Source organism: Rhinopithecus bieti, unplaced genomic scaffold (assembly GCF_001698545.2).
Source record: "Rhinopithecus bieti isolate Rb0 unplaced genomic scaffold, ASM169854v2 scaffold_28547, whole genome shotgun sequence".
Classification (NCBI taxonomy): domain Eukaryota; kingdom Metazoa; phylum Chordata; class Mammalia; order Primates; family Cercopithecidae; genus Rhinopithecus; species Rhinopithecus bieti.
This window is the reverse complement of record NW_016813480.1, coordinates 899,458-919,560: the sequence shown is the minus strand read 5'-3', so window position 1 is coordinate 919,560 and position 20,103 is coordinate 899,458. Positions and strand designations below refer to the sequence as shown.

The following is a 20,103-nucleotide window of genomic DNA, read 5'->3' as shown; positions in this document are numbered from 1 at the left end:
TCATGGGGGTGGCTACTTGGATTGTTTCCAATGTTTAATGTTTTTCTTGTACAGACACTGCTGTGATATTTTATATGCATGTGTAGGTATATATGTAGGATAAAATCTCAGAAGTGAGATGGTTGGATCGATATTTATAATTTTGATAGATGTCAGTTTATTCCTCGGAGTGTTTTTGTTGTCGTTTGTTTGTTTTTTAGAATAGAATTTTGCTTTCTCACCAGGAATGTTCGAAGGAAACTATTTTCCTGTGGCAAGCAAGGCCGTGTAATGTATTGTCTTAATCGGGACACTTCTGAGAGTGAAAAGTGGTTCTATTAATAGCCACACTAGGGCAACAGGCGTAAGCCGGGACTTTGCCAGGTAATCTGGGACATGTCTTGACTTAATGTTAGCTTTGCTGACAGAGTATGCCGTGTAAGACTTTCCTATTTTTCTCAGGAGACCTTGAATGGAATTAAAATTCAAAATTAATCCTTTAATGAGGCCAGCCTTTACAAGTGAAGCCACTGATGATTGCACAGCAGTATGAATGTATGTAGTGTCATGGAACTGTATACTTCAGTGTGATTAAAATGGTAAATTTCGTTATGTATATTTTACCACAATAAAGAGCATAACAGTTAAATAAACATACTACTAATATATGAACCCACAGGGATTAATCTAAAAAAATTAGATAAAATGAGAAAAGAAAAAAGACAGTCTCAGATGCTACATATTCTATGATTCTATTCATAAAGATATTCTGGAAGAGGTAAAACTATGGAAACAACACATGTGTAGGTAGTTTCCAGGGGCTGAGGGCATAGGGAGGGTTGACTACAAAGGAGCTGGAGGAAATTTTGGAGGGTGATGGGACTGTTCTATATCTTGATTATGGTGGTGGTTACAGGATTTTATGTGTTTTTCAGAACTCGTAAAACTATGTGCTTAAAGGAGTACATTTCATCATATGTAAATTATAGCTTAATAAAAGAGAAATGAAAAAAGTGATGGAAGAAAATTAGAGTTCCCAGTATTGTTTCCCTTGAGCTCTGGGAAAGATGTCTTGCCTGATCTGGCTTCTCTTCTGGGCAAGGGCAGCGCGATCTGAGTGGCGCTTGCCAGTGGGCCTCCTGCCCAGTGACCCCTGCGTCACCTGCACTTTCCTAGCTGTCATTGGTGGCCGTGCCACTTCAGGAAACCGTGGTCCTGTACGGCTTCATCTGGCCTGTTTTAGAGATCTTGCAGATGCCAAGGTCAGGGGTTCAGGGTGAGTGTGGCTCACCATTGTGTTACCCCGAGGCTCAGGTGGGTATGAGCTGATCTGGTTCCATTTTACCTGGAGGGAATGGGGAAGCCAGATAATTGCTTCGCAGTGCCCCAGTCTTTCTTGCATGCCAGAGGGATTCTCCCTTGTTTCTTCATGGCTTGTTCTTCCTTGTTTCTTCACTATGTGAATCAATCTTGGCTGTGACAGAGGATGCCAGTTAATGGCCAGTGTAAATGTCTGCTGCATCTGGACCAAGTAAAAAGAATGTTTAGTTGGGCAAGAACAGAAAGTTCCACAGGTAAGTAGGGTGCAGGGTCAGGACGACAGTGAAGACAGATGGAAAAAGGCACATTCTCTGGGTCCAGGATGGGAGGTGGATGCAGAAGTCAGCAGAGGTCAAGAGTCAAAATCAGAAGAATGCTCAACATCACTAGTTATTAGGGAAATGCTAATCAAAGCACAGTGAGCTACTACTTCACATCCATGAGGATGGTTATTATTAAAAAAAAAAAAAAAAAAGAAGAAAATAGCAAGTGTTGGTGAGGATGTGGAGAAATTGAAACAGTTGTGCACCATTGGTAGGAATGTAAAATGCTGCTGCTGCTGCTGCTATGGAAAACAGTATGGAGGTTCCTCAAAAAATTAAACATAGAATTACCATCTGATCCTGCAGTCTCACGTCTGGGTTTATATCCCAAAGAATTGAAAGCAGGGACCGAAACATATTTGTAGACCTCTGTTCACAGCAGCACATTATTCGCAATAGCCAAGAGATAGAAGCAGCGTAACTGCCCTGTGACACTTGGATGAATGGAGAAACAAAATGGGATCTGTACATACGATGGAATATTACTTAGCCTTGGGAAGGAAATTCTGACACATGCTACAACATGGATGAACCTTGGGCATATTAGCGTATGATGGTAAAGGAAAGAAGCCTGTCATAAAAAGACAAATACTGTGTGATTCCGTTCAGATGCAGCACCTAGGATGGTGAAATTCATAGACAGAAAGTAGAAGGGTGGTTGCCAGGGGTCCGGGAGAGCAACGTGGGGGAATTGTTTAATAGGTATAGAGTTTTAGTTTTGCAAGGTGAAAAGAATTCTGGAGATGGATGGCGGTGATGGTTGCAGAACAATATACTTACTGTCACTGAACTAGTGAATACATTTTAAAATGGCTAAAATGGCAAGTTTTATGTTATGGATATCTTACCATAAAAACATAATCTTAAGGAAAATTCAAGGGGAGTGAGCTAAAGCCAGCAGGTTTTTACCTGCAAAGCCAAGGCAGGGTGGCTGTCATCTCCTTTGGGTGGGTGCGAAGAAGGCACCCTTGCAGTGGGTGATTGCTCACACAGAGGTCCCTGGCAGGTTCACCTCTCCATCGCTCCAGAGTGGCCCGACTTCTCTCATATGCCATCACTTGCGTGACCATCAAGCTAATCTTCCTGCTACATGCATTGTCATTCACGTACAGTGACGATCTTCTGTAACTTCTGTCCAGGACAGTGGCCAGAAGCCATGTGCGGCTGTTGTGCACTTCCAGTGTGGCTCATCCAGATGGTGATGTGCTGTAAATGTAAGATGCACACTGGATTCTGAAGCCTTCATCTGAGACAAACAATGTAAAATACCTCATTAATAATTTTATATTGATAGTATGTTGAAATAACATTTATTGGGGTCAATGAAATATATTATTAAAGCTAATCTCACTTGTTTGACTGGAATTTTGTTATTGTGGCTACTAGAAAATCTAAGATTTCATGTATGGCTTTTGTTGTATTTCTGTTGACTAGCATTTTTCTGGAGCAGCAGCACCATCTGAAAATGTGTTAGAAATGCAGATTCTTGGTTCCCACCCCAGGCCCTTGGAACTAGAAACTCTGGGGATGGAGCCAGCAATCTGTGTGTTAACATCTGCTCAAGTTTGAGAGCCAGGGCTCTAGAGCACTCTGTCTCAATCAGTTTAACAACTACTAAGACTAAAAGGCTGCTTTATCACTGCTGCCAAGCGCCTTAACCTTTAATCACAGCTTACGGCAGGAAGGACTGACTGCAGGTGCAAATTAGCACGGGCACTGGCAGTTGTTTGGGTGCTCTCTTGCTTAGCTCTGGATTCTCTCTCTCCACTCTGCTTATGTGGCTTCTCACTCACTTTGTTTCTTTACCTGTCTCCAGCTCCATGTTCAGTGGACTTGACCACAGATTCTAGTTTCCCTTCTCTTTGCTCCCTGGGACAAAGGGAGTCCTCCTTGCCAGTTTCTGCTACCTGATGCACTTGAGTTAAGGACGATTGCTGAGCACTCATGTGAACTTTGCTGAATTCTGCATGGTGTCTTCATTCTGCTCAGGCAGGCGGGGAGGGGAGGATGTGAAGAATTAGGGGAAGGGTGCTAAATTATCATTGGTTTTGGAAATCTCATGCAGTCGAGAATCTCTTGGGAAAAATGAGACTCTAAATTTGTTCCTCTCTCCCTCTCCCCCTCCTTCCCTTTCTTCCTTCTGGGGGAAGTTTTGGTTGCTTCCTAGTATCAATAAAAGGGGTCTTTATGAGACTTCTGCATCTGGTTTTGATGAGACCAGATGTGTTTGAGCAAATCATTCACCTTCTCAGTGCTTCTGACTCCTGGTCCTCAAGACACAATTAATGGCTTCCAGTGCTGCGTCACAGCTTGCAGCGCACTCTGTCACTGCGTGAAGAAGATCAGTGTGTCTACGACAGAGTTGTTCAGAAGCCCCGTTCTGGAACTGACATCTGATGGAGCTGTATTTGGACTCTTTTTGAACCCCTATGACCCGATTTGTCAAATGAGGATAAAGGAGGTCTTGTTACTTTCTATAAAACCCTCTGGGCCAAATCTGTGCATGAATTTGCACTTCAGGTTTTTAGATTGTGCCTGTGTTGTATATGACATTACATTCCTAAAGAAGGGCTAGGGCGGTGCCCTGTGTCAAATATGTTATTTCTGAAGTGAAACATGGGCATTCACGCTAAATGAGATTTCTCAAAAAGACTATAAATAGCTTCATACATTTGGCTTATGTTTTTCTGTCAAATGAGTTATAAAAACAACCTCTCAGCTTTTAGATCTTTTGGCATTCAGGATAATGGATAAGGGATTGTGGACTTTGGTAGTGCCTGTGTTGTCTGAAATAACAGAATAAACCCAGATTAGCAAATGTGTGGCTTTTGTTTGTTTTGGAATGGCTGAGGAATGCCCCAGATTAGGAGAGGATTCCTGAGAGCTGATTCATGTGTCAACCTTCTGGAGTTGATATTGTTGCCAGCAACCTGAGAGAACTATATGTTAGTGTCCAGAAATATATATGGACATTCCCAGATATCGGAGCTTAATGTTATGATTTTGATTTTTAGACAGAAAAATATCCCAATTCAGACACATCTTTGAAACTGGCTGTATATGCATGCTACACAAAGTTTTATTTCTTTGAAAGCAGAACACAAAGTAGTTGCAAAAATCCACCACAATGTCATAGGTTCGTTGTGGTGACTAAATGGAATACTGTACTGAAAGCAGTTAGCACAGAGTATGGTCTTTAGAAACTCAATAAATGATAATTTGGTATATTATTATAACTGGGGATGTTAATAAGTAGCATTGTGTATTCTCATTCCAGATATAAATGCATTTTATCAAAATTTGTTCCTTATATTTTAAAATATTTTAGCAAAGGAAGAAATGATACTTTTTTTTTTTTTTTTTAAAGCTTTATCTTTGGTTTTTCCCTGGCTTTAATTCAGTGCCCTTGTTTAAGTCATTTCAACTCTGTGATGGTTAATTTTATGTGTCAACTTGGCTGGGCCCAGATATGTAGGCAAAGATTATTCTGGATATTTCTGTGGGGATATTTTTGGATGAGGTTAACGTTTAAATTGAAGGATTTTGAGTAAAGCAGATTGATCCTCCATGATGTAGGTGGGGCTCATCCAATCAGTTGAAGGCCTGGATAGTCCTCTCCTGAGCAAGAGGGAATTCTGCCTGCAGACAGCCTTCGGACTCCAACTGCAGCATAGCTCTTCCCTGCGTTTCAGCCTGATGGCCCACCCTGCAGCTTTTGGACTTGCCAGCTTCCATAATTGTGTGAGCTAATTCTTTAAAATAAATCTCAATCTCTGTCTCTCTAGAACTCTGATGAATGGACCTCGCTTGACCTTACTTGGTTTCTTCATTTATAGAAACAGAACATAGGAGATGATGGCTTCCAAAGTTTCCCTTAAGAGTGTGAGAAGTTATCTGGGTCTAAAGCAGCATCTAGGATGGCCCAGCGTTGGCGGGTTGGGATGATGGGGGCAGGAAGGAGAGTGGGCCTTGGGAGTGGGCATAGACGGCAGGCTAAGTTGGGAGCTGTTGGGGCCTATGGGGATCCATATGGAGGTGTCCGGTACACCCCTGGATGAGAGTTGGTCTTGAGGATGATGACGATTCATGGAGAGGTGTTGACAGACACAGGATATAAGAACTTGCCTGCTGTGTAGCGCAGAGTCCCGGATGCATACACTAGGTGGGCACTGGCTTCCTGGCTTCAGAGCCCAGAGGGAAACCCAGCAGCTGGGACTCCACTTGGTTGTGTTAAAGATGCTACATCCAGTGTCCTGGAGACTGTGGCTGCATACCTGCTTTCTCACCAGATGCAAAGAACTAAGACAAAACAATTCCTTAAAGTTCACCATGTCCCCTGATGAATTTTGGGTTACTCTCCCGAGCGTAGAATCCTCTAACAGGACCAGGCATCAAGTTTGGCTGAGATCTGTTCCTGCGGAGTCCAAGTCTTAGAGGGAGGCTTGAGCTGCAACAGCTTGATATTACTATTCCCTTTGTGAATAGTGACAATATTAATAGCTGTGTCTGCTTATGTGTGTTCAGTGTTTGTCACTCCAGAACTGTGCTGTCCGCTAGGGAGCCACTGGTCCCATGTAAATTTAGAATTTAATTCTTCGGTCACACTTGCCACATTGCAAGTGCTCAGTAGCTGCATATACCTGGTGGCTTCTGTATTGGACAGCACAGATGTGGGACATATCCATCCTCACAGAAAGCTGGCTGGACAGCCATGCTCTAGTCTAGAGCTTTGTGTACACTGTTGTATACTCCCATGGTGTTTTGGAGTGGGAATTATTATCCCCAGTTTGTAGATGAAGATATTGGAGCTTAGGCTGAATAACTGGCCCCAAAATCACAGTTTTAAGTGACAGAGCTGGGAACTCAAAGCTGGACCCCTCAGACTCTCCTGGAGCTCTGGACTCATCCACTGGATCTGGAATTGTCAGTCTGCAGGTGATAGTGAGCCTTGAGCATGCAGGAAATCTTCCCTGTCTGTGGCAGGAGGCAACCCTGGGTGAAAAGATGGAGAAGAGTGGAGACACAGACAGGGTGTAGACAGAGGCTCCAGAAGGATGCAGCACATCCAGTGCAGCACAGAGTCCGAGTCGCATTGCACAGTGGCAGTATGAGGTCACTGATCTTCACCAGGGCTGTTTCAGCCTAGTAGAGGGGGAGAAAGCTGCATATCAGGGCTTTGAGGAATAAATAGGAGATGAGGGAGAAGAAGGAGGTGGGGTTGGGCAGCTAGAAACAGACATGAGATGAAAAGACAGGACACTTTCAGGCTTGAGGAAGCTTGGCCCTGCTGATAGACTAAGGTAAAGACTGTCTGTGGGAACCAGGCTGGAAGCAACTTTGGGGTGGGGGCCAACCCTGAGACACATGCCCTGCCTAGAGGGGCCACCACCATCCTGTCCCAGCTGACTGCTGCTGGGAGACCATATTAGCTTTCTGTTGCCAGAGTCCACACATCTGGATTTTTATGTGAAATGTGCCAAATTACAAACACGTTTAAAATAACATGTGCTTCCATAAAAAGCACACATCCCATTGCAGACCAATGTGAATGTCTTTAATGCTGCAGAACTGTACACTTAAGAATGATTACAATGGTAAAGTTTCTGTGTTTTTTACCAAAAAACGAAAAGCACATATCACCGGGCCATTTTGGCATACAAGCTGTGAGTTTGTGACTTCTGGGCTAGGGGGATAGATCCTGCATTACTCTCTACCTCGGCTGTGCACATAGAATCCTAAACCCCAGGCCATACCTTGGAACAATGAAGTCAGAACGTCTGGAGGAGGGACCCAGGTAGCAGAATTGTTTAAAACGAAAAAGTGATCTCATTTTACAGCCAATGTTGAGAAGGTGAAATAATTAGCAATTAGGATAGAGACAGGAAGAAATAGCGGAAGAATCCATGTGTAGGGAACTTCTGTTTCTGGGACTGGAGGGACAAAAGCGAGGATGTATATGGATTATGTTACATTAGGGGTGTGAGGATACCGCAGCAAGAATAGTGGAGAATTTCATGATGTCCAAGACTTGAGCTCGGCTAGTCTTTAACTTTTCTAGTTGCAAAGTGGCAATGACATATGCACCTACCTGGCTGTGTCATCACGTCTTTGTGCTTCTGAAAATCTGTTTGTTCCCAGGGAATTCATTTTGTACAGATGTGTTGTAAAGCAAAAGTGTCATACTCATTAGTGATAATCTTTTAGGAATCACTTTACCTTTCCATTTCTACCCCTACTGTACTACTAGAGAAGTTATTAATTCATTTTGGAGAAAACAGAAAATTAGAGAAATGGATTTTTGAGCAAACAGATCAGGAAGAACAATGAAATCTAAATGTATAGCGCCACTAACAAAGCTTTTAGTAAACCAAATGTACAAAGTATTCACTGAATATAGACAGTTATTTCAAAAATGTAATTATCCCTTTTAACACGAAAATGTTAAAAGTCCATTAATTATCAGATGTTCAAAGAGTTGCCTTTGGAGTAGACAAAGACCTGAGGCATTCATTCTTCAGAGGGAGCATTTTTATTAAAGGGGAGTATATTTATGTATACTAAAAGTTAGAGAAGGTTTTGAATAATTCAGGGGGGAAATAAAATTCTATTTCCCCCCTGAATTTAATGTAGCTTGAAGTGATGTAAGCTCATGTCTAAAATATTAGTTTAATATGAGAACAAGCCTCTTTCCAGCAGGAAGATGTTGCTCATTTAGCTTTCCTTGTAATCAAAAGCAATTGTTTGTAAACCAACTTGGCTGTACTTTGAGTCAATTGGTTTTGGACTAGCTCCTAATCAAGAGATGCAAATGCTTTCTTGTCAACACTTTCATTGGCTTAGACCTGTCTGCCGAGGGAGATTTTTATTGATTGCTGGTAACTTAAGATGCTCTGTTGGGCATGCTTTATAAAATTTGTGAAGCTGGTGGAGTGCTGGGAGCTGAGAATCTACACACCGGGTCAGCTGTTGGTATATGAAAGAACCACAGAGTCCAGGCAGGCTGGGGAAAATGGTTGCTTAGTAATTTGGGCATTTGCAGATGAATTCTCATCTTGCCCAAGATCCAACCAGTGAAAGGAGCTTAATGAGGCCAAGATAGTGACACCTTTTTAGATAAGGGATACATGTATGAGGACATTTTAGGGGAGCATATATAGTTCAGACATACAGCTGAGACACTGAATACAAAATTGGTCTCATTAACAAAGTCCCTTGCCAACTTCCCAAGCCCAGAAAATTATCCCTCAGCAAACTCTAAGAAGGAGGAGGTCACAGGTGTGAAGATGATGAGATTTGACTTGTTGAGGATGGGAATGGAGGAGTCTATGAATCTGGGTCACAGTTTGATGAGGGTTGGGTCTTCTTCTCCAGCAGTCCTCTCTACAGGTGTCCACAGGGCCCACAGGAGGCTGGCTGGGAGGACGAAGGTGGATGGCAGCCACCTCATGTCTTCTGCTGGAGAGACAGTAGGAGGGGTGAGGATGGGGTGAACAGGGAAGCCCATGCAACTCTCTAAAGAGAGCCAGCTGCTGTGTGGGATTGCAGGGCCACGTATGCCAGGTTGTCTCATTCTCTAACTTAAGTCAGGCCTCGGGCTGTTTTTTTGTAGAATTCCCTGATTTGTGCATATTGATAATGAGTTGAAATCATGACATTGTGAGGGTCAAATAAAATGCCTATCGGGGTCAGATTTGGCCTGTGTGCCTGGCCCCTCTGCTCCCTACTCTACTTTCCTAACCAGGGCTTGTATGGAAAGAGGTACTGGAATCTTCTGCTGCCTGGGAGGTGTTGTGAACTGGCAGGAAGATGTCTTGTGGATTGGGGCTTCACTGAGTGAGTCACTCATTTAACATGTGTCTATGAACTACTCTGTGCCAGGCGCAAGGTGGGTTGGAGGTGTGGGGAATTACAGGCCAGGGAGATGTTGGAGGCCTGGGACTTTGGAAGGAGCTGATATGTTTATGAACTGACTCTTTTCTTTTTTTTTTTGAGACGGAGTCTCGCTCTGTCTCCCAGGCTGGAGTGCAGTGGTGCGATCTCGGCTCACTGCAAGCTCTGCCTCCTGAGTTCACACCATTCTCCTGCTTCAGCCTCCCGAGTAGCTGGGACTACAGGTGCCCGCCACCATGTCCGGCTAATTTTTTGTATTTTTAGTAGAGACGGGGTTTCACCGTGTTAACCAGGATGGTCTCGATCTCCTGGCCTCGTAATCTGCCCATCTCGGCCTCCCAAAGTGCTGGGATTATTGGCCTGAGCCACCGCACCTGGCCTGGAGTGACTCTTTTCTATGTGATTAGAGACTGAGTCCATGTGAGAGGATGGGGGGATGGTATTGGCAAGTTCAGTCCTGGTTGGAGAGTGAAGGACTTTTGCTCTAAGGGCAAGAGAGAACTGCTTAGCAGAGAACTGTCATGATCACATTCGCATATTTACAAGCTGCTGCTGCTGGGCAGAGGAACAAGATGAGGCAGGTGACCCAGTGCATGCTTGAGGGCTAGACTTTTAAGAATTTTGGCTCATTTAAGACTGCTGCTATGTTAAGGTATGCGGTTAGGGTCTGTGCTGCTCTTGGCCATGTGGGATAGAATGTGAATAAACATCACAGGGTTACGTGCGTGTAGGTTAGACTTGTCTTCCCTGTCCAGCTGTTTTCTTTATTTTCTTTCCATTGAGGTAGTATACCAGTTATGAAACTTTGGTTTGTCTCTTCAATTTTTAAAAAATTTAATTTAATTTTGACTGTGAGCCTTTTTTCCTGCTCTGGGCCGGCAGGAGCTTTAAACCTGGCTACTTTTTATCACTTTTCCCTCCTTCCCCTTTGTGTAAAGGTCCTGGGTTGGAGGCAGCACCCAGGCATAGGGACATCCCTCTGGTCCTGTGTCTCAGGTCCACAGCAGTTACCTCTGAGACGTCAAGGGTTTCTTAGGATCAGCCAGTGTGATTCTGTCTCTATACCTGGGAACTTGTGCAATCCTGGAGCCCAGCCTAGGCTTGGCTGAAGCTACTCCTCCCTTTCTAGGCTCAGCTGACTTCGAGAGCAGCCAGCACAGAGCCTGCCTACCTCTAGGAACTACAGTCTGCTCCTTTGTGGGCCTGGGAAATGTACTTTGGGGGACTCTCTCAGTCTCCCTTCTCTTCTCTATAGTTCCCACAGTGACACCTCTTCTTTCCTGAAACTTTTTTTCCCCTCCATGGGCTTAAGCATTTGGAAACCAAAACCAGGAAGGGAAGTGTCTTACCAGCAGTTCCTCCTCTGTAGTCACAAAGCTCCCTAGGGACTGGGAATCATGGCGCCTGCTTGGGGGAGGTTGATGGAGAAAGGGAAAATAGAAGAAAGAAAGACATTGCTATTTCAACAAATACTTTTTCCATGGTGGCAAGTTGATGTTACTGTTCGGTTTCAGAGCCAAAAGACAGCAGATAGGAGGACTGCCAGAGGGAGGAGGAGGTGGAGGAGGGAACTAGGACTGGCCTAGTCTGAGCAGCCTTTTCCAGCTGGTGGGGGATAAGGAGACATGTTTTTGATGGCCGCACATGGACTAGAAGTAGGGAGATTTCACGGTATTGCATACTGTGAACATATCCCACACTTGCATACTTCCAGGAAGGCACTAATGACTGTTTCCTTAATAATTGTATTTTCAGTGGTTCACGGCCACTTCCAACAGCTTGGGTTATGCCTGACCATTTCTAAGACTCAGTTTGGCCATCCCTTGCATGCTCCCCTGGGCCTTTGGACAATCCAGTCCTAGTTGCTCATATTTAAAATTTTCTTTTTATTGTGGTAAAATACACATAACATACAATTTTCTGTCTTCCCCATTTTTAATCGTACAGTTTAGTGGCATTAACTCCATTTACATTGTTGAGCAACCATCAGCACATCCTTCTTCAGAACTCTTCCATCTTGCAAGACCGAAACGGTCCCTGTTAAACAACTTTTCTTCTCTCCCCACAGCCCCTGGCAATGACCATTTTACTTTCAGTGAATTTGATGACTCTAGGTACCTTATGTAAGTGGAATCATACAGTATTTGTTGTCACCACCAATATTTGCTTTTTTGTTGATTTTTTTCTCTTAGCGTCATGTCCTCAAGGTTCCATGTTGCAGGATGTGTCAGAATCTTCTTCTTCTTAAAGGCTGAATAATACTTCGTTGCATGTATATATCACATTTGCTTATCCATTTATCCATAGGGGGACATTTTGGTTGATTTCACATTTTAGCTATTGTGACTAAAGCTGCTGTAAACACAAGTATCCCAATATCTCTTTGAGACTCTGATTTCAATTCTTTCTGTGTATACCTAGAAGTAGGATTGCTGGATCATATGGTGATTCTAATTTTATTTTATTTTTTGAGGAATTGCCATACTGTTTTCCCTAGCAGCTGTACCATTTTATAATCCTACCAACAATGCACAGGTGTTTCAATTTCTTTACATCTTTGCCCATGCCTGTTATTGTGTTATTCTCCTGTGCATTGTTTGTTTATTGATAGTTTTTTTTTACTGTGCAGAAGCTCTTTCGTTTAATTAGGTCCCTCTTGAGGGAAGGGTGTTTCCTAGATTTTCTTTATGATTCTTATAGTTTGAGGTCTTATGTTTAAATCTTTAATCCATCTTGAGTTAATTTTTTTAATCTGGAGAAAGGTAGGGGTCCAGTTTCATTCTTTTGCATATGGCTAGCCAGCTATCCCAGCACCATTTATTGAATAAAGATTCCTTTCCCCATTGCTTATTGCATTGACTTCGTTGAAGATCAGATGGCTGTACATGTGTGGCTTTATTTCTGGATTCCGTATTCTATTCCATTGGTTTATGTGTCTATTTTTGTACCATGTGTTACTATCTTCTTTTTTGCTTGGTTGATTTTCTTTGTAGTGAAATATTTTAGTTTTGTTCCTTCTCATTTTCATTTACGTATATTCTATAGTTGATTTTTTTGTGGTTTCCACAGGGCTTACATTTATTTATTTAATTCTTTAAAGTTTTACTTTTACTTGACAAGTAATATACATATTTAGGGTACCATGTGATATTTCAGTATGTGCATAATTGTGTAATGATCAAATCAGGACAATTAGCAAATCAGTCATAAACGGTTTTTTTTTTTTTTTTTTTTTTGAGGCGGAGTCTCGCTCTGTTGCCCGGTCTGGAGTGCCGTGGCCAGATCTCAGCTCACTGCAAGCTCCGCCTCCCGGGTTCACGCCATTCTCCTGCCTCAGCCTCCCGAGTAGCTGGGACTACAGGCGCCCGCCACCTCGCCCGGCTAGTTTTTTGTGTTTTAGTAGAGACGGGGTTTCACCGTGTTAGCCAGGATGGTCTCGATCTCCTGACCTCGTGATCTGCCCGTCTCGGCCTCCCAAAGTGCTGGGATTACAGGCTTGAGCCACCACGCCCGGCCCATAAACGTTTATCATTTCTTTGTAGTGAGAAGATTCAAAATTCTCTCTTCTAGCTATTTTGTAATATACATTATATTATTGTTAACTATAGTCATCCTCCTGTACAATAGGACACCAGAACTTATCCCTCCTAACTGTAACTTTGTACCCATTGACTAGCTTCTCATCCTCTTCTGCCCCATCCCCCCAAGCCTCTGGTAACCACTATTTTACTCTCTATTGCTATGAGATCAATGTTTTTAGATTCCATATATGAGTGACATGATGTGGTATTTGTCTTTGTGTGTGTGGCTTACTTCACTTAACATAATGTCCTCCAGGTTCATTCGTGTTGTTACAAATGACAGTATTTCATTCTTTTTAATAGCTGAATAGTATTCTGTTGTGCATATCTACCACATTTTCTGTATCCATTTATCTGTTGATGGATACTTAGGTTGATTTCATGCCTTGGTTACTGTGAATAGCGCTGCAGTAAATTTGGGAGTGTGGATATCTTTTTGACCTATTGCTTTCATCCTTTGGGTGTATACGCAGTAGTAGAATTGGAGGATCATATGGTAATTCTATTTTTAGCTTTTTGAGAAATCTCCATACCGGTTTCCATAGCAGTTATACTACTTTTAGCATTTCTACAAGAAATGGCAGGTATAGTGGTAATGAAATTCTTTGACTTTTGTTTATCTGGGAATGTCTCAATTTTCTTCTCACTTTTGAAGGACAGTTTTGCTGGCCATAGGATTCTTGGTTGACAGTGTTTTTCTTTTTTTTCTTTTTTATTGAGATGGAGTTTCATTCTTGTTGCCTAGGCCAGAGTGCAGTGGTGTGATCTTAGCTCACTGCAACCTCTGCCCCTGGGTTCAAGCGATTCTCCTGCCTCGGCCTCCCAAGTAACTGGGATTATAGGTACATGCCACCACACCTGGATAATTTTTTTATATTTTTGGTAGAGCAGGGCTTTGCCATGTTGGCCAGGCTGGTCTCGAACTCCTGATGTCAGGTGATCCACCCGCCTCGGCCTCCCAAAGTGTTAGGATTACAAGCATGAGCCACTGTGCCCGGCCGACAGTGTTTTTCTTTTAGCACTTTAAACGTATCAGGTCCATTCACTTAATTCAGGACCTGGATGTTATCCTTGACCTCACATCTGAGCCATCACCAAGTTTTGCCACTTCTTCCTCCTAAATAACCACAAATATTTTCACTCTCCTTTCCCTCTGCTGCCATTGTCTTCTCTTTACTACTGCATACCTCCAGTAGCCTCCCAGTCTCCTTCTGCTCGGCCCACTCTAACCTGTCCTCAGGCTGCAGCCAGAGCTCTGTTCCCAAAGTACAGAGATGGTTGTTCCCCAGTTCTGCTGAACACTTGTCAGCAGCTTTCTATAGTCCTTAGGATAGGATCAGGCTATTTAATGTAGGGAGGGTGCCAGCCCTTGCCCATATGCACATGCTTATCTCTCATTGCCTCTCACAGTCATTATTCAGGCCACACTGAGCAGCATTCAGTTCTGGGAAAACTGCTCTTTCTTGCCTTTTTTGCTGGGATGCTTCTCATAAGAACTTTGGCTTTTATTCTTAGTGAGATGAAGAGCCTCTGGAGGGGCTTGAAGAGAGGAGTGATACGATCTAATTTCCATTTTTAAAAAGGTCCTTCTAGCTATAGGGTTCATAATAAACCACAGGATGGAATCTGGGACATCGTTCCAGGGATCTCACTGAGGAAAGATGGTAGCTTTGATGGTGGTGGCTATGGAGGTTGGGAGAAGTAGTCAGATGCTGGATCTATTTTTTAAAAAAATACCTGACAGAACGTGATGACAGGTTGCATGTGGAATGTGAGAGAAAAGGAGGAGTCAGGGGTGACTCCAGGCTGTTTGCCCTGAGCGAATGGAAGGATGAGCTTGCCATCAACTGAAATGCAGGCAGATATTGGTAGAGCAGGTTTGGACAGAGGTGGTGGGAGTGACCAGAAATAGCAGCAGCTTAGCTTTGTGCAAGTTAAGCTTGAGATCTGTTCAACATCCACGCAAATGTGGCAGGCAGAACAGTGGCCCGCCACAAAATGTCCGTATCCCAGTCCCTGAAACCTGTGAGTAGGTTCCCTCATGTGGCAAAAGGGACTTTGCACATGTGATTAAGGATATTGAGTTGGAGAGATTATCCTGGATTATCTGAGTAGGTCCAGTGAAATCACAAGGATCCTTGTAAGAGGGAGGCAGGAATGTCACAGTCAGAGGAAGAGATGTGATGATCAAAACAGAGGCTGGAATGACGTGCTTTGAAGTTGAAGGAAGGGGCCACAGCTAAGCACGCAGGTAGCCTCTGTATTTCATATTTTGTGACATGCATTTCTCCAGCTTCTAGCTGGAAGAGGCATGGAAATGGATTCTTCCTGGAGTGTCCAGGAAGAATGTGGCCGTGCCAATGCCGTGACTTTTGTTTTTTAAGACCCATCTTGAACTTCTGACCTCCAGAACTGCAAGATAATAAATTTGTGTTGTCTTGATCCAGTAAGTTGTGGTAATTTGTTACAGCAGTTATAGGAAATGAATGAAGATATTGAGTGGGCTGTATTACACGTATGTCTGGGGCTTAGGGAGAGCCTACCTTCCTTCACTTCAGCTGTCACTCATCACTCAACAAAATGACCGTGTTCTGTTGGCAGCCTCAGCTGTCTTAATAGTAAACATCTGGGAACAGTTTTTAGATGGTAGGCTAAGTGGATTTCCCAAAATGTACAGTATATGTTTTCTGCTCTTGGCTGGTGTTTCCTGCTTATACCACAATTAATACACTATATACCCATATATACTATATACTACATGCTTTCTACAGAATTTGGTTATCTATTACAAAGTGGTTTCAGATGATAAGAAAGTAGGAAAAGTTCTGTTTTGAAGCTGAAGTAGTGATAGTTGCAGGATGTAATAGTTAATAGCAGGGGCAGATGCAGAGAAAATTAAAGTAAAAAGTGAGATGCAAGGGCTTTCATACAGTCATATTTCAGCAAATGGTTTAGGAGCTAACAGATCCTTAAATCATAGTGGTTAACCCCTCCATTAGATCGTCATGCTATTACAGCCTGAGTTCAGTGACCAGTGTTCAAAATGATCACCTTAAGTCAACATGAAAATATTAGATTACTTTTGATGCACTCTTTCAGAAACTAGAGAATTCTACAGTACATTTTACAAGCTCTCTCTCAACATAATTCAAACTTTAAAGTGCATTGGCTCTTAAATATGCTTCAGTTGCTAGAAAATCAGTTTATCTGGTACACTTAGTTCCCCAGCGATGCTAGGTAATAGAGCACCTTTGAACTTCAGCAGTGAATACATTCATGAATACCAGTGTAAGATATTCAAATATTAGACTCCAATTGTACACCAACTCTATTGTGAAAGCCTTTCCCTACGACTAAAAGTACAGTTAAAATAGATCAAGAAGAGCAACACACTGGGAGTTCACTCCCCAAGTTAGACCAGAAGCAACAGCTTTGCTATAGAGATTGGAATGGATGGGACTTTTTTTTTTTTTATGTTTTAATTTAAGAAACAGTTATATGCTACGTACTGTGTGCCTGACACTTCTAAGCCTTTTGCATAAATTGACTGATTTAGTTTTCATGAAGCAACTCTGAGTAAAGTACTATCATTGTTCCCATTTTACAGATGGCAGAACTGAGGCACAGATAGATCAAGTAACCAGCTCAAGTGCATCCAGCTGGTAAGTCTGGATTCAAGTCCAGGGAGTCCATGCGCTTAGCCGTGCTCTGTGCTAGCCTCACTGGATCTTTTCAGCTTACAGTCTTGAATTCCATCTCTTATACACGTCTGCCCATTTTAAATGTAGTTCAGGCGTATTAGTGGGATCCCTCTTGAACACTTTGTGTCCTATTTCAAGTCCTGGTCTGGGCCAGCTATTTATTCTGCCCCAACTGTTTCTGGTCTCTAATTCAACATACCTAGTACTATCTCACCAGATGTCATTCTTCTTGTTTAAAAATATGCAGTGTTTTCCCATTTCCTACAGAATAGGGGCCAGACTCCTTAGCATGATATTTTTGGTTGTGAGCAGCAGTCTTCTCTGGTTACTTTGTGCAGAAAAGGAGGGCCATGGATGATACCTGGGTGATGGACAAGAGCAAGGGAGCGCTGGGCATGGGCAGTGGGAACAAACTAGGCAGGGTGCTCCTGTGGTCCCGGCACAGCCTCCATAGGTGGCTCTGCTGCCACTCTTGGTTGCAGCTGCTGCCCACAGGTGCTGTCTCTCATCTAGTCTCACCATCATCATGGTCTTCGTGTCATGTGTTTCAGATTCAAAGGCGCAAGTAAGAGCACCCATTTAGCCAACACTGGCTCACCTTTCCAGGGCAAAGAAAGGGTGAGGAGCTCCCTCATTTTGCTACTTTTATGAAGTACAGGTTTCCTGCCTCCACCAGGACTGACCACACAGAATTACCTGAAAGTAGGAAGTTGGTTTGGTTCCTGCCAGCCCAAAATAATGATAAATAATTCTACAATGTGGCTTTGACATTTTCTATCTGCAACTCAGAAAGGATGTATGGGCACGCACATGTATGTGTGCACACGTACATGCATGTACATGCATTAACTGAAAAAGATTTCAGAAAACAATTCTCATCCATGAAAGTGTAATACACTGATAGTTTTATATATTCTCATTAAAAGAAAATGCTAGCCGTGACTCATTAAATTGATTTGAGTTTGAAAATCTTGTCCTACAGCATCCTGTGTATAGTATTATATATTCAAAATACTCCCGATGAGTAGTTGTATTCATGAAATGCTTATTTGTATAATAAACAAACCTTTTTACAATTCTGGTCTTTATATGAATGTTTGTAATATAGATCCTTGAAGTATGGAATTTCTTACCTTCACAACAAAGCAGGCAAAAATGAGAAGAAAACGTGGATCTTTTGTGTAATGAAAAGCAACACTTTGTAGTTTCTAGACTATCTATATCGTCAGAAATTGCCCAATATAATATTTTAGCATGTTAGTTTAGCTTGCCAGAAAAATTTAAATCAATAATAGTTTTCTAGAATGTGATGGGTTTTAATTTCTGATGCCCACTAAACAAGCATGTTTCTTTCAGCAAATACAAACTGAGAACGTGCTGTGGGTGAGGCCCTTTGCTGGGTGTGGATATGGAGGTGAACTGGGCTGGGATCCTCATCTGAAGGAGCTGGAAGCCTACTACAGAAGAAAAGACAAGCCTGTAGCGAATAGTGGTACGAGGTAGAAAGTGATCAGGATCATGGGAAGGGAATAAATAAAATGTATAGGAATTCAGAGGAGCGCAGGTGTCCAGTTCTTGATGAGCAGGTGCTGCAGAGCAAAGGAGGACTTCAGGCTGCTCTCTAGAGGGCTTCCCCAACACCTCCTACCTGCCATGGTGCAGCCAGTGAGGCCATGGAGGTCAGCATGGGCTCACAGACCCTTTGCTGCAGTAGGATTCTTGTCTTGGCATTTCTTTGCTCCTACAACCCCAGCCACTTCTGCCACCACGTCAATGCTTAATGTACGTAGGGTGAGTGAATGGACCTAGTTTTGGCAGCAGAGCTCCTGTGGACAGGGATGAGTGCTCAGCCACCAGCATTATGGTCGAGGGCCCCACACAGGTTTCTGTGGGCCAGAGAGGGGCTTGGAAGTCCTTTGGGGAAGTGGTGCTGACCCAGCAACTAGAGAGGGGCAAGAACAAAAAGGGCTTTGATCCCAGTGCTTGCCCATCTCCAAATCGGAAATGATGAACTTGGGAAAGTTCTGTTGAGTGTCTGTTGTATGAAAGTTCTGGTACAGAAAGGGATCTGCAGATGCTAAATAACAAGGATCCTGCCCTCTAGAGCAGCCAAGTCCTGGGAACAAAGTAGGATGGAGAGGAGTCAGGAGGAAGCATATACAGGAATAACCGTGAGCAGTAAGGATGGAAAGGGGTAAGTGCTGTAAGCGAGGCACAGGCAGAGAAAGTGCAGCCGTGATCTTGGACACAAGGAAGTAGGGAACTCCATACTGACTTTAGCACATGTGAACCAGGCACATTTTCGTCTGTTGTTTTTCTCTAGTAATGATACCGATATCTTGCAAACATGCTTCTTCCTCACAAAAATTGAGCTAGTGTTGTTAACCTAGGACATAGTCTGCACCAACGTACTTCTGCGTCTTGTGAGGCTCTGTTGAACACAGAATCTGCTCTCTAGGAATACGCTCCATGGATGTAATGTTGAAAAGGAATAGTATTGCCGTTTGAGTTTTGAAGATGAGACTATTTCCATGTTCTGGTAGATGGCCCATTGTAACAATTCTTTTCTTATCTGATTGTAGCTGGCTAGCTCTTTTAAAGATGCAATTCTGACTCAGACACTTTCACCAGTCCCTTACTATGTAGGGATTTGGTTTCTAGAACAGAGATTAAATATTTCTCTTGTATGGAGGGGCTGTGCAAGTTCCTGGAGAGGGGAGTAGGGCAAAACCAGAGGGTAGGTGGACGTGGGGCAGCTGTAAGCTGGGGTTGAGAGTGGGCAGGTGAGTGGTGAGGTACCAGTGGAGGATCTTCCCAGGTGCTGCAAAAGTTTACTTGCAGACACAGAGCACTCTGCACCAGATGCTGTTAGGAACACATAAAAGCAAACAGCAGCAAAACTCGTTCTTACATCTCTGGGCATTACTCCTTTCTGTGGCCCAATGAACCAGGTACATAGCAATGAATCTGAACATATTTTTTTTTTTTTAATGCAGTGACATAATATATACTCCATTTATTTAATAACCCCCCCATGGAATAAGTGTGTTATATATATCTTTGGTCCTCCCAACAAAGCTACAAGCCTCTATTTTCAGGTCCATTAGAATGCTGATAAGGACACAGATGAGATTAGTGAGTTACCACGTAGCCACAAGATGACAGAACAATGATCCAAAGCAGAAGGTGGCACATTCTAGCACTTCTTTGCCTCTGCTTTGTATGGATGGTGGTCATTGTGAAGGCATTCTGAGAGGCCTGACAATAGGCAGGTTTTTTTTTTTTTTTTTTTTTTTATTATACTTTAAG

At 43.0% G+C, this 20,103-nt stretch overlaps 1 protein-coding gene across 2 annotated transcripts in view; it reads left to right on the top strand.

Moving 5' to 3' along the window:
• The first annotated feature begins 16,704 nt into the window (after nucleotides 1-16,704).
• The window catches only part of MTUS2 (microtubule associated scaffold protein 2), a 472,062-nt gene continuing 468,663 nt past the window's right edge, over nucleotides 16,705-20,103 (top strand). For both annotated transcript variants that reach the window (XM_017848470.1, XM_017848469.1), the window contains exon 1: nucleotides 16,705-16,755. The gene's annotated coding sequence lies outside the window, so the exon portion shown is untranslated. The remainder of the gene's footprint in view (nucleotides 16,756-20,103) is intronic.